The sequence below is a fragment of the Oratosquilla oratoria genome, chromosome 4, assembly GCF_046742065.1.
Source record: "Oratosquilla oratoria isolate Oo_2021 chromosome 4, ASM4674206v1, whole genome shotgun sequence".
Lineage (NCBI taxonomy): Eukaryota > Metazoa > Arthropoda > Malacostraca > Stomatopoda > Squillidae > Oratosquilla > Oratosquilla oratoria.
In genome coordinates, this window is record NC_134780.1 from 43,335,359 (window position 1) to 43,345,358 (window position 10,000).

The following is a 10,000-nucleotide window of genomic DNA, read 5'->3' on the forward strand; positions in this document are numbered from 1 at the left end:
AAATATATAAATAATCAAAGAAATAATATAAACAAAATAAAATATTATATATAACATAAAACAAAAATAATAATAATATAAACAATAATAGATAAAATAAATAAATGCATAGGTATAGTTAAATAAAAAACAAACAGGTAAATAGTAAATAATGATAAATTGACAAATAATAATAAAAGAAAATCAAACAAATACTAACCAAACAGACGAATAACAAAAAAATAAACAAATGAAATAAATGGAAGTCATTGCAGCATCTTGCTTGGATATTTATCTAAACATCATTACTTCGATCTCTTTGGCTAAGACACTTTCGAACTCGACTTCGTGGCCGAAGAAAAGAAGTTCTTCGGCTTGGGAGAAAGTCTCAACTGTGTGGGAGTCTGGGTGTTCGTGGATGGGATTCTCATACGTAAGCACACGGGCACATAGTGTCTGTGCGCACACACAGATACAGGAAGACAAACACGTATGAAAGGAGAGATAAAAAGTGATGTACGAGTATATGTATGTAAACACAAGCGCGCTCACACTTGTACACACACACATACACACACACACACACACACACACACACACACACACACACACACACACACACACACACACACACACACACACACACACACACACACACACACACGGTGGCGCGGTTGATAGAGTACTGGATTGCCAGTACGGAGGTGCGGCAGTACCTGGTTCGAATCCTGCCCAGGGGCGAAATTATTTCGGTATCGCTGCGCTTCGGGTCGTTACTCCGACTCTCGTGAGCGGGGAGTTGGGTGTGTGTGTGTGAAAGGTCAAAGCATTACCCATAGATCGGTCATACGAGCTCTGAGCTCTCTTCCGGGAGGGAAATTGCTGTCGATCACGAGTCCAACACGTGATCCAAAGACCAAGGTGAAGACCAAGGTGAATACACACACACACACACACACAGCATCGCTGCTCTGCGAGTCATTACTCCAACTCTCGGCGAGGAGTTGGGTGTGTGTGTCTGCGTGTAAGCTCCCAGCATTACACATAGATCGGTCTTATACGAGCTCTGAGCTCTCTTACGGGAGGGAAATGGCTGTCGATCACAAGTCCAACACGTGGTCCAAGACAATGGTGTTGAATCACACACACACACACACACACAAGCATAAAGTCATCTTGAGATCACCTTATAGCTAGATATATCATTTTGATTATTTTTTTCTGGCAGACGGCGTTGTGCAATCTTATTCAATTGTAATCACGTATTACAGTGATTTCCTCAGATATTATTCTGACTGATGCCAAATGATTTGATTCATCTCAGGGGTTGTGATAAATCGAGATTTCATTTGATTTGGAGCTTTCCGACCCGTATGAATATAATAGACTCTCGGCAGCTGAAGAAAAAGCGAAGCAAAGTGCAGATCAGTGGTTCCTAACCTTTTCTGGCATGAGGCACCCTTGCCAAGCCTTTCAGAAGTCCCCGGCACCCTTATTAGAAAACCTAAATCCTAGTTTATCAGTATTTTGTTGATTCAACATCAGTGTGACAAAATTTTGTCCCTGGATAATATGAAAACACCCAACTTTACACCGATACTGCTTTAATGAACAAAAATGGATGACAATTCAAAAATATAATTGTGACAGTAAGTTTTGCCCTGGATTCTGGCGGGATCCTCAGTTGATCTCACGGCACTCTTTGGTGCCGCGGCACACCGGTTGGGAACTACTGGTGTAGATGTTAGTCGAAACCGCTCCAAGACCGCTCCAGTTCACGCTTCCACAGTCGGACCAAAAGAGCTAAATTCAAATACTGATGTCAAATGTAACTACAGTATTTCATCTTAATAAATGAATCGATTAACCCGGAAATTGGACTTTGGTAAGGCTAAGCACGGTTCTGGACCCGAAAAAAAGATCGTCCATTCTCTCTTTTGATACTTGATAGTAAAAAGGTCAATTTCCACATAGATCTGCTTATCTGCAGAGGTCAGGCATATTCGATTATGGTCACGCACTACGTTACCTTCCACTGTCGTTGAAAGTAACACAATAACAACATTTAAAAATCGCCTAGATAAATACTTAGACTCTAATCCGCAAATAAAATATTATCCCTTGCAATAAAAGATCTGACAGCCCGGCATTTAATTGTAATTGGATAGGATAGTGGTAGCAGTAGTGTTAGTTCATCTTCTATCGCCTAGTTGCCCTATTTTCTTAATTGTAGCCTAGTATAGTAAACATAAACAGCCTCATTAGGGCCAGTAGGCCTGCAATGTTGTTTGTTCTTCCTTTGTGTTCCTTTGTGTCATAAGGTGCCTGACCTTGAGGGGGAAAGGGGAAGGGGTGGGGGAGGTCACTCCATGAATGGGAAGCATGAGAAACAGTTGACCTGAGATGGAAATGGAAGGATCATTGGCGGACATAACCCCTCACCTGTTGTCAGGGGATTTTTCATTCAGCCGAGGGAAAGCCCACTCCCCTTCGAAGGACTAAGTGTTAAGATTCCGGTGGGTTCTGTCCTGATTTCGTTCTGGGTAGGACAAGGACATTTCGTACCCTTCATTGAGGACCGTCACTGGAATCCGACGGGTTGCAAAACAAGTTTCCATGATGTGTTTCAGTTTACGTGATCTCTCCACAGTCTTTCTTCTGGCGATTTTAGTCAGGTTAGAAGTTCGGTACTCCCAGGCACTCCCAGGCACCGAGCGTTTCCACTTGTCCTTGTGGGACTTCCCGCCTAGGAAGAAGCAGAAGACTCCGATAACCTAATCCCCCTTCAGTGCCGCGACCTCCTTTATCATTTCTATTCTGGCTAGAACCAGACGATTCCATTCAGATTCAGGTCATACCAGGGGCATGATGTAGCCCTGGAGACGACGTAGTTTAGTCCTGAGTTCGATCCTCGCATGAAACAGAACGAAAACATTTGCAACGTGAGTCACTTTGGTGAAGGACTTTGTGTGGTGGTCTGCGTTGACTCACAATCGCCCAGAGGACCAGTCGGGAATCTTGGTACGGTATAAAATGGGGCTTCAGGGACATGCTCAATTAAGGACGGAAGGTTTTATTCGGCTAATAGGTGAACCCATGGCTGGAGGGTGAGGGTGGTATATTCAATGTAATATATATATATAGATATATATATATATATATATATATATATATATATATATATATATATACATACATACATACATACATATGTACAACACTGAATGGGTCCCAGTGAACAGATTTACATTTATCAATCAAAATTCACTTTAATTCTAAGCCATCAACATTGAGAAACTTGAGGAGGCATACATGCAGAAATTGAAACGTGGTACAGCCAAGGATTCTAACTTGCACTAGCACGTGAAAAGTGATAGTGACTCTCTCGATGTTGATGGCTTAGAATTAAAGTGAATTGTGGTTGAAATATAATATATATATATATATATATATATATATATATAAACATATATACATATATATATATATAAACATGTATACATATATATATATATATATATATATATATATATATATAAAGAAATTCATAATGAGACAAATAAACAAACAATAAACAAAATACAATAAGTAAATAACATAAGTAAAATGGAATAAATAAATAAATACATATCCTCCAGTTCAGTCTTGATGAAGAAAGACCCACACCTCGGAAGTTGGCTTCCTCTCGGCTGAATAAAATCACCTGGCGACAGCAAGTGCCAGACAGCTGACCTATCTCCTGGCTGGCGTCAAATGACCTGACTAACATCTCTACCACCTACCCCTTCTCTCCCAACAAGCAAAGAAGAATAAACGAAACAACTACCAGTTGTTTTAAGAAAAGGCTAGACAACTTTATGGATGGAGATGACAGGTGGTTATGGATATGGAACTGCCTAGTGTAGGCCTTATGGTCTCTTGCAGTCTCCTTCATTCTTATGTTCTTATGTTATGTTTTTATGGGAGGCCTACGTACAATATCTTAACAGATCCAAGACACCAGGACAAATGGTCTCGGCTAGGGACCTCACCGCGTCTCAGCATTGGGGGGAGCGGAGACTCTGGCCTCTTGAGAGCCTGGAATACCAAACAGGTCTCCAAGGTCTTTGCCTTGGCCCTCAAGACCTGGGTTGGCTCACACATTCTTTGTGAGACCGATGGCAGTCGATAAGGCTCTATGCGAGTCATGTGGAATCTCATATGACTTATGGGTCTCATAAGAGTTGATAATAGAATGGTGGACATACTCGTTTAATGTTGTATATGTAATGAATATACTGTATATACACAGTATACACACACACACACACACACACACACACACACACACACACACACACACACACACACACACACACACACACACACACACACACACACACACACACACACACACACACACACACACATACACACGCATACACACACACACACACACACACACACACACACACACACACACACACACACACACACACACACACACACACACACACACACACACACACACACACACACGGGTTGATGGCGCAGTGGTAGCGATCGTAACTGCTGTCACAGTGGTCCGAGTTCGAATCCCACTCAGGGCTGAAATAATTTCAGTATCTCTACGTTACGAGTCGTTACTCCAACTCTCGTGCGCGGGGAGTTGGGTTGTGTGTGTGCGTGTAAGGTCACAGTATTACCCATAGATCGGTCATACGAGCTCTTGTCCGGGAGGTTATTGGCTGTCGATCGCGAGTCCAACGCGTAATCCGAGGCCATGGTGAATCACACACGCACGTACATACACACATGCACACACACACACACATGCACACACACACGCGCACATGCACACACACACACACACACACACACACACACACACACACACACACACACACACACACACACACACACACACACACACACAGTCTTAATGCATGCATATATTTATCAGAGCATGTCTTTCAGGGTTCGATAAATGTCTTGTAGAGCTTCGTAAGCATTCTTTAAGCAGTGACTCATCGCTTCCACACACCTCAATAGTGTCTCCTGCGATGAACTTCAACCCAGAACTCCCCCTCTCCCCCTCCCCCTCTACCCTCCCCCTCTCCCTCCTCCCCCTCTCCTTCACTTCCCCCTCTCCTCTCCTCCCCTTCTTATTCCCTCCCCCTCTCCCCCTCCTCTCTCCTCTCCTCTCCCTCTCCTCCCCTCCCCTCTCCCCCTCTCCCCTCTCCCTCCTCCCCCTCTCCTTCCCTTCCCTCTCTCCCCTCCTCCCCTCTCCTACCCTTCTTCCCTCCCCTCCTCCCCCTCTCCTCCCCGTCTTCCCTCACCCTCTACCCCTCCCCTCTCCTCCCCTTCCCTCTCCCCCTCCACCTCTCCTTCCCTTCCCCTCTCCCCCTCTCTCACCCCTCCTTCCCTCCCCCTGTCCTCCCTTCTCCTCCCATCCCCTCATCTCCCCCTCTCCTCCCCTCCCCCTCTCCCTCCTCCACCCCCTCCCTTCCCCACCCTTCACCCTCTACCCTCCCCAATCACTCCCTCTCCTTCCCTCTGATCTTGCCACCCATCTCCCCCTCACCCCCTTTCTTCCCTGCTTCTCTCCCTCCTTCCTTCCGTCCTCCCTCATCGTTTCCTCACTCCCTAATTCCCTCCCATTTTCCAACCACCTATTCCTCCATATAGCACTTCCTTTCTCCCTCTTCCTTCCTCTCTCTCTCTCTCTCTCTCTCTCTCTCTCTCTCTCTCTCTCTCATCTCATTTGGTATGATATTTCACTTTAGGTGGTTGATAAAAACGTACAAAACGTACAAAAGTATTCAATATATTTATATATGATATATTTATATATGGTTGATAAGAACGTACAAAACGTATTCCATATATTTATATATATTTATATATGTTTGACAAGAACGTACAAAACGTACAAATGTATTCCATATGTTTGTTCTGGCTAAAGTCACACGATTTCAATCTATGGAAGGAACGAAGGCAACCTCTATGGTAATATGCCATACAAAAAATATAGAATAAAATTAAAGAGTTTATTGATGAATAGATATTTATGTAAATGTTATGCTAGCCGAATACGTACGTACGTTCGTGTGTGTGTGTGTGTGTGTGTGTGTGTGTGTGTGTGTGTGTGTGTGTGTGTGTGTGTATTCACCTTGGTCTTTGGATCACGTGTTGGATTCGTGATCGACAGCTATTTCCCTCCCGGAAGAGAGCTCAGAGCTCGTATGACCGATCTATGGGTAATGCTATGACCTTACACACACACACACACACACACACACACACACACACACACACACACACACACACACACACACACACACACACACACACACACACACACAACTCCCCGCCCACGAGAGTCGGAGTAACGACCCAAAGCGCAGCGATACCGAAATAATTTCGGCCCTGGGCAGGATCTGAACCAGGTACTGCCGGCACCACCGTACTGGCAGTCCAGTACTCTATCAACCGCGCCACCGAGTTGTGTGTGTGTGTGTGTGTGTGTGTGTGTGTGTGTGTGTGTGTATGTGCGTGTGTTTTTCTCTTGTGTGCATGAATATACAGGCAAGTGTATGCATGCGTACAGGACAGCCTGTAATCATACAGATACAGGATCACAGGCATCCATGCGTACATATACTCTACCATTCAACATAATAACTACGCTGAAATGTATGACATAAACAACCTTATGATGCGTAAACAAGGGATACATTCGTGGCTGCATACGCATACACAATATACATGCAATATATATGACATGTCGTACGCAGGATCTAAAACGCGTTTGTGTGAAACTGCGCAAAAGGGTCATTGAAAGGTAAAATACTAATTAGAATAAAATGAAAGAATTTAACGAAAGAGAGAAAAGCAAATATAATTTATCACGTTGTCAAAAATGTTGGAAATACATCAAGTGAAAGAGGAGAGGGAAGAAGAGGAGATGGATTTTGAGAGTAAAGAGAAGGAGGTTGAAGATGGCAATGAGGAGAAGGGAGATAATGAAATGAAATGAAATGAAATGAAATGAAATGAAATAATGTAATATAAAATAAAACAAAATAAAATAAGATAAAATAAAATAAAAATAAAATAAAATAAAATAAAATAAAATAAAATAAAATAAAATAAAATAAGAATAAAAATAAAATCATAAGAGGCCAGGCTTTTCAGCCACAAACTACTACTACTCAAATCCCCCCCTCCCTTCCTCCCCCCACCCCCACCACTCTCTCCGACTACCATAACACAGTTGTCTTCTCGTGTTCCATAACTTAAAGGTCCCAAGGTATTCATCTTGTCAAAAATATACGCAATTTCGCCCCTCGCAATAATAATACGTGTGATTCCCGCCTTAGGAAGCCTTCCCCCTCCCCTCCCCCTCCCCCTCCCCCTTCATTCCCCCCCCCTCCACCTCCTCGACTACGTGATTTAAGAAGTTTGATAAGAAACAGATTATCCTGCCGTAATGAGCGGTATGTGCAGATTTAGGAGCACATGTACGTGTGTGTGTGTGTGTGTGTGTGTGTGTGTGTGTGTGTGTGTGTGTGTGTGTGTGTGTGTGTGTGTGTGTGTGTGTGTGTGTGTGTGTATGTGTGTGTTTGTGCGTGTACATGTGTAGTGTGTATGTATGCGTGTGTGTATGTGCACACGTGCATACGTACATAATACATACTTTTTAATTTTTGGTGGTATTATCGAGGTATATGAAAAACTTGGGAGGTGATATAGGGTATCTATTTATACCTACACAAAAAAAAATCCTTTTACAATAATCTTATAAACCCAAATAGACTTTCCTTACTAAAACAAGCGAAACGACAACAAACGTATACAAACGTCTGTTCACAAACGTTCAGATTCCCTTGGCGTTGACCTCACAGACAGCGATACAGAATCTAATCCCAATAATAAAGATGAACTTGCGAGGCATTTGCTCAAATGTTATTATCCATACTGACCTCACATCAACGATGAATATAATCTTGGGTGCAATTCATGATGATGGTGATGGTAATTATGATGTTACTCAACACTGGCATTCTTCTCCCCCCCTCTCCCTCCTTCTTCCCCCCTCCCCCCACTATGGAGGGGGAGATGAGGGTAGCCACACTTGATTGCTCTTCCACTTATACGCACACACACACGCACGCACACGCACACTCACACGCCAATAGAACCTTATAGACAGAACCCCATAAGCACAGCTCTTTTTCCTGTATAATACAATTAGCTGAATACCATAAGTAAATACATACATACATAGGTGTGTGTAGGTGTACGAGAATGTGCGTTCTGTGTGTGTGTGTGTGTGTGTGTGTGTGTGTGTGTGTGTGTGTGTGTGTGTGTGTGTGTGTGTGTGTGTGTGTGTATTCACCTCGGATCTGCTGCAATCTCTGTCGAGACAGCCAGACACCACCCTACGGCAGTGAGCTCAGAGCTCCTTATTAGCCGATCTCTGGGTAGGTCTGAGACCACTCACACACCTCACACCGGGACAACAAGGTCACAACTCCTTGACTAACGTCCCGTACCTACTCGCTGCTAGGTGAACAGGGGCTACACGTGAAAGGAGACAAACCCAACTTATCTCCGCCCGACCGGAGAATCGAACCCCGGTTCTCTGGCTTGTGAGGCCAGTGCTTTACCAATCCGCCACCGAGCCGTGTGTGTGTGTGTGTGTGTGTGTGTGTGTGTGTGTGTGTGTGTGTACATTAGTGTGTGCGTTCTTGAGAGAGTATGTACTCGAGGTCACACAAGTCTTATCAAGAAGCTGTCTGGAGTATTTCTTATAAGATTAACCAGACATTTCTTTTTCTTTTTTCTTTTCATCTCTGTTTCTCTCTCTGTCTCCCTATCTGTCTGTCTGCCTGTCTGTTTGTCTATCCATCTGTCTGTTTCTCTTTAACTGAATATCGAGAGGGTTAACCCATTCAACTCCGATGACAAGATGTCTTGTCATTTGGTCAAATAAAACAAAAAATCATAAAACACCAAAATGTTTGATCAAACACCAGAAAAATATGACGTCAGTCCTCGCTTCGCTGCGAGCGAAGCGAGGACCGGCGTCATATTTTTCTGGTGTTTGATCAAACATTTTGGTGTTTTATGATTTTTTGTTTTATTTGACCAAATGACAAGACATCTTGTCATCGGAGTTGAATGGGTTAACTGAATGACTATAGTGTGGTTAGGACTGGAAGATATCTGCCATACTGGTCCCACATCTAAAAGGCTTTACTACCACACAAGGTGGCTTTTTGCATGAAATTGGCTTTGTATTAAGTGGCTGGCGAGGTGGCTGGGGCTTGGGAAAAGATTATTACCAAACCTTTATGCTTCATCTTACGACCTAAGGGTTTTTTCTAGCTGTCGTCAGGCGATTTTATTCAGTTTTAGGTCGCGAACTCTCCTTATCAGGAGGCGAGCACGGTGCCCCTTACAGAGGACTTTGCAGCGTGGAATTTTAATTAACCATGTCCTTGGTCCAACTCGCAGGCGGCAGATTCGAACTACTTAACCTCCGCCGCAAGTAGCGACGCTTAAACCCGTTGGGGGAGAGGGTTAAAGAGAGATGGAAAAAATGGCGTAAAAATAAATAAAATAAATAAATATAACGATAAACAGAAAGTCATGTTTGGCTATTATCGCCGTCGGTTTGGCGGTATTTTGTCAATTCAAGCCAATATTTGGCGGTTTCTCCAAAGGTCACAGAAATCACAGAAAATGGCGAGAAAAAAACAAACAAACAGGCGATATCGTCGTACTAGTCTATTTCCAAAAGTAGATAATCAACTTTCCGATTGATGATGTATTCCTGGGTTTAGAGACAACGAAACCTGCATTGGTATTCCCTCCTGATGACGTCATCATGGTAGTCAACAGGGGTACCAACTGATGCGACAGTGACACTAACCTCAAATGAATAAAATTGCCTGAAGTTTCATTAGGGGAGTGTTGTATCCAGGCAACCTGAGGAGCCAATGGTGGGTGGTTCGGATCCGCAAGGGTCATCGCG

At 43.5% G+C, this 10,000-nt stretch overlaps 1 protein-coding gene across 4 annotated transcripts in view; it reads right to left on the bottom strand.

Annotated features, from left to right (window-relative positions):
- LOC143024833 (zinc finger protein castor homolog 1-like) overlaps window positions 1–10,000 on the bottom strand; it is a 775,578-nt gene that overhangs the window by 629,298 nt on the left and 136,280 nt on the right. The window lies entirely within an intron of this gene.